The sequence below is a fragment of the Thalassophryne amazonica genome, chromosome 12 (assembly GCF_902500255.1).
Source record: "Thalassophryne amazonica chromosome 12, fThaAma1.1, whole genome shotgun sequence".
Taxonomy (NCBI): Eukaryota; Metazoa; Chordata; class Actinopteri; order Batrachoidiformes; family Batrachoididae; genus Thalassophryne; species Thalassophryne amazonica.
In genome coordinates, this window is record NC_047114.1 from 24621017 (window position 1) to 24629190 (window position 8174).

The window sequence follows — 8174 nt, forward strand, 5'->3', positions numbered from 1 at the left end:
AGGATTTTGGTTGAATGTTTCCAAAACAAACATTACTTCCTTATCAACATACTGTATGTGGTTTAGAACTTCTGTTTCTTTTCATATCCAAAGCCTGGGTGAAGTAGCTGGCAGGGCCTCTGCTGCTTGTGTGTCAAGACTGTGGAAAAACTACTTTTTTCGCGTCACTCGGTGAAACTTGGAACAGGTTGGAAATGAGACATGGAAAAAATATTTTAAGTGGGATTGTTTATTTTTTATAAACATCTTAATGTGCATATGTCACAAAATGTTGGAGGTAAAAAGTTTGACATGAACAGCGTGTGGATGGACTAACCAATATGCAGCTTCATTTGGGAAGTTGATGCTAAAAAGGAACTCTGTTTTTTCAGTCCAGGCTATAGTTTGAGATGTTACTGGATTTGTGATCTCACTCAGGACTAAAATCATTTTAATCAGTAATGTATTGATTTAAAATCCGAACAGTGTCATGGGTTAATGTAATTGGCAGAAGCTGAAAATACTCATTACAAGTTGAAGAAGCACTCGTCCCTGAGCATTTATGGTTTGTTCAGATGCCTGTACAGTATTTATGTCTTTGTGTGTGTCTAATAAGGTGTACCACACTGGATTATTCTACAACTGTTTTTTTTATGCATGCAGTTTTTTTTTTTTTTTTTTATCAACTGCTGCCACTGCTATTGGGCAACCTGGTAGAAATTACTAACAGCAAGCTGTAAATTGAAGCTACTGTACCTTTTATGCCATTGGCCTCTTCCATGAGGTCTCTTTGGTGGACCTCATATTTTTTGTAGCTCTCTACTCCAAAATCTTTAAGGCGTCCAATTTGTTTTCCTACTTGCCCTGTTATTTGGAAACTGGAATGCATTTATTCATTTGTGACATTATTCCGAGTCGCAACTTATAATTTCTGGGGTAACTGGAACGCAGCATTATTAAAATGTTATTTCTACGAGGTCTGTCAATAAACTAACGGTCCTTTTTATTTTTTTCAAAAACTATATGGATTTCATTCATATGTTTTTACGTCAGAATGCTTGAACCCTCGTGCACATGCGTGAGTTTTTCCACGCCTGTCGGTGACGTCATTCGCCTGTGAGCACGCCTTAGGAAGGAGTGGTCCCGCCCCCTCGTCAGATTTTCAGTCTGGAAATGGCGGAATGAAAAGGACTTTTTTCCATCAGAATTTTTTCAGAAGCTGTTAGAGACTGGCACCTGGAAACCATTCGAAAAATGTATCTGGCTTTCGGTGAAAATTTTACGGGCTTCACAGAGAATAAGGTCTGTTACTACAGTTGTACACGCTTATCTCGGCTTTCAATGCTTACCAGTCCAGTAAGTATCAGTGAAATTGTGGAGAGCTGGACATGTCCAAACTTATCCTCTGACACGCCGAAACGGAGGTGTTCCTTTGTCTCGCTTCCAAAGCGAATCAGTCTTTACGCGCGAAGCCTCCGCGTGGCTTTCCATGACAAAATCTCTTGTTAAAAGTGAAATCTGACGGAAAATGGCTGATGTCCAGCTCTTGTGATAACCAGAGAAAGAGCACACGACGGTCTCGTATCCACAGAGCCATCCGTTTAGAAATGGTCCGGTGGCTTGTGCCACGTCGTCGCAGCTCGGCGCGCGCCGCGCCGAACGTCCTTAAAGGGGTCCTTAAAGCTGTAGTAACAGACATTCTCTGTGAAGCCCGTAAAATTTTCACCGAAAGCCAGATACATTTTTCGACTGGTTTCCAGGTGCCAGTCTCTAACAGCTTCTGAAAAAATTCTGATGGAAAAAAAGTCCTTTTCATTCCGCCATTTCCAGACAATGAAAATCCGACGAGGGGGCAGGACCACTCCTTCCCAAGGCGTGCTCACAGGCGAATGACGTCACCGACAGGCGTGGAAAAACTCACGCATGCGCACGAGGGTTCAAGCATGTCTGACGTGAAAACATATGAATGAAATCCATATAGTTTTTGAAAAAATAAAAAGGACCGTTACTTTATTGACAGACCTCGTATAGAGACACTTGTGCAGTGGTCACCCTCTATTAAGGCCACTGCAGACTAAAAGTGGTCACATGAGAGGGGTGGCCTTTGATGAGGGGGAGACAAAATCCAGCATGTGTACAGTACTCGATAACATTGCTACAAGCATGAGGTTTGGGAGAAAACAGATATATTGATTACAGTCAAAGACAAACCATGTCTTCCTCTCAATCTAGGTTCAAAACGTCACAGCACAAGTACTGGATCTTTTAAAGTCACTAAAATTATGTAAAATCAAAAGATCAGTCCAAAAAACAGTTAAGCATACTTATATAAAATCTTTAACTTGCCTGGCGACATCTGATGCCTTGGAAATGTCATCTATTACCCTCGAGACATGATGCAAGAGCTTCTTCCTGTAGTGCATCTTCAGTGTTTGTATGAATGTTGTTGATCTGCGTTTTACCAACACTGAAATCAACAAACTTTTGGGAACTTTCTCCTTTCTCATTCAAATGAATGACTGTCACCTTTTCTTCTAACGCTAAAGCTTATTTTCCGAGATGCGGAAATTTTGCCAATGGGAGTCATTTTTATTTGTTCTTTTGATTACTGGAGTAATCTCGCAAGCTCACGTTCACAGGAGAGTTTTGCGTGACTTCTGTGGGAAAAACCGTTTGGGAATTTCCATGGAATGGCCACTGTTGAGGGGATTTTCATCCTTTTGAGTGGGCTACTGGCCGCGTTTGAGGGGTGGCCTCTCTTGAGAGGTGAAATCAATAGAAAGACAGTTGTTGCAGTAGAAAGGTGGCTGAATATGAGGGGGATATATATATATATATATATATATATACACAAGGTCTGTGAGAAAAGTATCGGACCTTTTTATTTTTTCAAAAACCATAAATGTGGCTGAATATGAGGGGTATATATATATATATATATATATCAATCAATTCAATCAATTTTATTTATATAGCACCAAATCACAACAAACAGTTGCCCCAAGGCGCTTTATATTGTAAGGCAAGGCCATACAATAATTAATTAATTATAATTAAATATATATATATATATATACACACACACACGAGGTCTGTGAGAAAAGTATCGGACCTTTTTATTTTTTCAAAAACCATATGGATTTGAATCACGTGTGATTGCATCAGACAAGCTTGAACCTTCGTGCGCATGCGTGAGTTTTTTCACGCCTGTCGGTTGCGTCATTCGCCTGTGAGCAGGCTTTGTGTGAGCACTGGTCCACCCCTCTCGTCGGATTTTTATTGCGAATAAATGAACGATTTGGAGCTTTGCTGCATCAATTTTTTTCCAGAAACTGTGAGAGACCTCCAGGTGGACACCGTTCGGAAAATTAATATGGCTTTCAGGGACGATTTTATGGGGATTATACAGATTAAGGAGTGTTACTGCCGCTTTAAGGACGGCCCACAACTGCTGAGAGCGCGGCGTGCTCCCAGCGCCGATCGACATGCTCAAACAACCAGATCATTTCCAACGTGAAGGCTTTGTTGATCCGGGACCTCGTCTGACTTTCACAAAAAGGCAGGAGACGTGGACATCAGCACTTTTTTGGCACATTCCACTGTTACAGGAGTTTTTTTCATGGAAAGAAAAGCGGAGGGACGCGCCACGGAGCCATTCATTACGCGGCACAAAACCACCTCGGTGTTGGTCTCACAGGACGGCTTTCAGGTGGATTTCAGATGGATTCCAGTTGCTTTTCAGTCGTGTGATTATCCGATTGTGATTGTGCATGAGCTGGACATGCCCCAACATGTCCTGGAAGGCTTCATCACGGCGTTGCTTTGCGCCATGCGGCTCCACCGCGACGCGCGGAACTCCTCCGCACATCTGTCTTAATATGCTGAAAAAGTGCTGATGTCCACGTCTTTTCACAATTGCTGTGCTAGTCAGACGACATACCGGATCAAGACAGCGTCCAGTTTAGAAATGAACGGCACATTCCACTGTTACAGGAGTTTTTGTCATGGAAAGAGGAGCGGCTCCACCGCAACGCGCGGTAATATTAGCTCAACCAGTAATTTGCACCACTTTTTACCAAAATTGGAGCAACTTTAACCTTTGACCCCTTGTACAAATTGAAATTGACCTTTGTCACCATTCTTGCTGTTTTTACCCCATAACTCCATAACATTCATTCACAGATAGTCCAAACTATATCTTTTTGGAATCTTTATGATCAGACAAATAATATGGAATACCTCTCAATATGATTGGAGCATCTTTTAATTTTGACCCCTATGTAATTCTTCAATTGACCCCTACTTGGCTGCCTATTGAAAGTTCATGTGGTCATTTGGCATTTTTAAAAGAGTAATGTCTAAGGAGTACGTGTGCCAAATTTGGTGCTTGCATCACCATTTGAAGCATTTTTTCAGTTATCGGCTCACTATTATTAAACTGGACACACACACACATACAGGCATCTGAACAAAAAATAAAAACTACAGCTTTCACTGTTGTTGTTGCTCTACAGCCATCTTGGATTGTGAACTCAGAATATGTGTTGCTAGAACTGTTTGAACAGGGAACTAGCTATAGTAACCAATTATTTCTATTGTAAAATTGAACATTTTTACATGGGGTTCTATGGAAAGTAACTCACTTGTGGAGCCGACTTCAAGTGGCCGTTAAAGGAATAGTAGATTTTGGCACAGGCACACACATTTCAGTACTGGAGGTGGCGACAAGAAGCGGTTTACTGTTTTTAGCTGGGCACGTACAATTAAATTATGTAGCTGTTTAACCCATGAAGGTCTTTGTGTTGTAAATCTGTGTGTACTTACAAAAATCTAAAATTAGAGCCCAGGTTGAAAAATCCAGAGTTCTCCTTATTGCTTTTCATTTTGAAAAGCAATGACATCGAGGTGTGTCATCCCCTTCTCGGGACAGACAAGAAGGTTAAGTCAGCCATTAGAATTAATTTTCTGAACAGAAAACAGCAAATAGCACTGTTCAAACAGCAGAGCAAACTGAGGGGAGCTGACATCTACCTCAAGGAGCACCTGACAAAGAAAAATGTTGATTTTTCCAGACAAGCCTGCATCCTGAAGAAACAAAACCATATTCAATCACCATGGACATCAAACTGCAAGGTATTCATAAACCTGAATGGGTTGCCTGAAGAGGCCAAAGTACTGCTGGTCAGAAAAAGCAATGATAGTACACAATAGTATAGTACGGACTACTTGTAGTGCAATCTGTGAAGAAATACAACTGCAAACTTTTGAATATAGAGAACATAAAGTGCAACGTGGTAAATTACACTGATCCTGACAACAACTTCAACAGTATCAACAATAACTGCAGTTATTTTTTGGTCGAACAGTTTAATCGAGTGGTTAAATCAAATCATAAATAGTCAATGATCCACTTTAATTGCAGAAGCCTTTATGCCAACTTCCACCACATCAAAGATTACTTGACCAATTTCAAAACTCCATTTAATGCAACTGGAATACCAGAAACCTACATTAGCCCTGATGAAGGAGTGGACTTTGAACTGTCTGGATACAAAATTGGTGGCAATGTGGCATTGTATGTCAACAAAAACAAATGCAGGATGGTGGAAAGCATGACAACAGTGGTGGATGATGTGCTGGAGTGTGTTATGATGGAAATATCTAAGGAAAAAAAGAGAAAAACATCATTATGAGTTGTGTGTATAGATCACTTGGATCTAATATGGACATATTTCAGGAATGAACCGAGAAAACATTTACAAACCAGAGTCTAAAGAATATTTTTATCTATGGTGACTTCAGTATGGACTTACTTAAGGCAAAGCAACATAAAACAACCGAGGTGTTCATAAATTTAATGTACAGCTTGATTTTGTATCCAAAAATCACCAGACCCAGTAGAATAACAACACATTGTGCAACATTAGTTAGCAATATATTTTTAAATATTATAGAATATTATTATATTTTGTATCCCCAGTTATACAACTTCATGATGAAGTGGAGCAGAGAAGGATTCTCTTTCACCAAAACATCAAATCTAGGTTTGCATCCCAGATGTACCTTCTGGCAAATTGTAGCTGAACTTTCAGGTCTTCTTTTTAAGAAAATCCTCTTCTGTGCCACTTCATCATGAAGCTGTATAACTGGGGACACAAATTGCAAAACATGCACTATGCACGATTTCTCCAAACACAGCCACAGAAGCCTATAACTTCTTCTGGGTTGTCTGGGTGTCTTGGTGTCTTTCCTCACTCTTCTCCTTCTTGCACAGTCAGTTTTGAGAACTGTCTACTCCACACAGATTTATTATAGAGTGCCATACTGTTTGTATTTCTTCATAATTGATGTAAATAAAGTCCAAGACATATTTAGTGACTTGGAAATGTTCACGTATCCATCCCCTGACTTATCTGAAGAAAACTGGCTATAAAACTGGTTATTTACAGGTATTATACCAAAGGGGCCCATTACTTATGCAACCCATCATCTTGGCTTTTATATTTTTAATTAATTTATATTAGGTTGTAGAGATTTACTTTGAGTTTGAGTTTAAGGAAGATCATTTTAGAAATTTTTATATTGAGAAGACTGATTTACTTTTTATATATGAAATGGCATAAATAAATTAAAATGTGTGAAATACCAAGGGGTCAAATACTTTTGCAAGCCACTGTAAATTCAGAACCAACAGCTCAACTTCACTTGCTCTGATTGAACTCATCGAGGAAATCACAAACAGATGGGACAATTTTAAATGTTGTTGTTGATGTTTGTTTGCCCCCTCCTGAAAATGCTCGGAAGTTTGAAGAAGGCAGTCCAAATAAAAAATGTTCAAAATCTATCAGGGAACCCATAACCACTTTTGAATCTTTGTTCCCAGAGTTTGGTCATGGGGTCTACAGGCTTGTCTTCTATTAAGAGCGTTAACCTTAAAAAAAAATTGGACTGTAAATATCTTGGATTTACATTGTGATGTAATTGAATTGTCATTTAATACATGAACAGTGTTGGGGATTTCCCCACTGGTGGATTTTCCCCCCTGTAGTTTAATGTGATGAGTGAACTCAGAAGACTCAAAGACTGACAGGAAACGGACTTCAAATTCAGAAGTCTTATTAAAAGATGATGCCTTCACTGAACAGAGAGTTGCTACAACAGCTTGCAAGCTGCCCTCACCACAGTGCTCTACCTACGTTTTTTTTTGCCTGTTGTGAACCCGCACCCAGATGGGTGGGCCTTGCCCTGTGCGTGGATTAGTAGAGTTATGTGATTGGTTAAAAAGTGTTACTTTTGACATTTATTTGCGGGTGACTGCTCGCGTTGTTTATCTGAAACGGTATGTGTCATATCAAAACTGTGTTTTGTCTGTGTGGCATGATAAGCAAATAACAGTATGTATCATGACATCTGTCACCCCAGAGGAGATATGAAGTTATCAGATGGTGAGGACAGGGCCATGAGACATACTGTCCAACAATAGTGACAATGGGGAAGGAGTTTATAGGTATTTACTTTTCCCTATTCCTTTTTCAAGTATTGGTTCTTAGTTGACATATTTTTCTCGTGATTATTATTGTTTTTCTTTTGTTAAAAATAAATTTGATTCATTAATTCAACATGGCTGAAGGACATACATATCGGTAGAGGGATGTGCGTGCTCTGGTGAGTGCCCCTCTAGTTATTCCCAACATTGTATATAGTTTGTTAAAAATGTTCTGGCTTTTTGCCAAACTTGTTTAGAATTTATTAAGATTATTTCTCAGCTCATACTGCACTCTGTTCATCAACTTTAATGAATACTATCTGAAAACTGAGTGAAAATCGAAACCTGTCGACCCAGGTAACATAAACATGAAAAAGATACATTTTGGTAACATTTTGCTTAATAGATCTGTGCTGCATTTGCATTTATTGTTGATTTACAGTTTATGTTGATTTACAGAGGATCGATGCAACCAAAGGTCACAGCGGGGCCTAACACTCTGAAGTGATATTTAATGATTACGCAATCACAGAACTACAACGGTGTATTAGGGCCATTCAAAGACAGGAAAAAAGGAGATTCAATTTTGGAGTTTAAAGTCACAAATATATGAGAATAAACAGAAATTTATGAGAAATAAAATGAAAATTTGCAAGATTAAAAACATGCAAAAAACATTAAAAGATTAAAAACAGGCAAATCTGCAAGA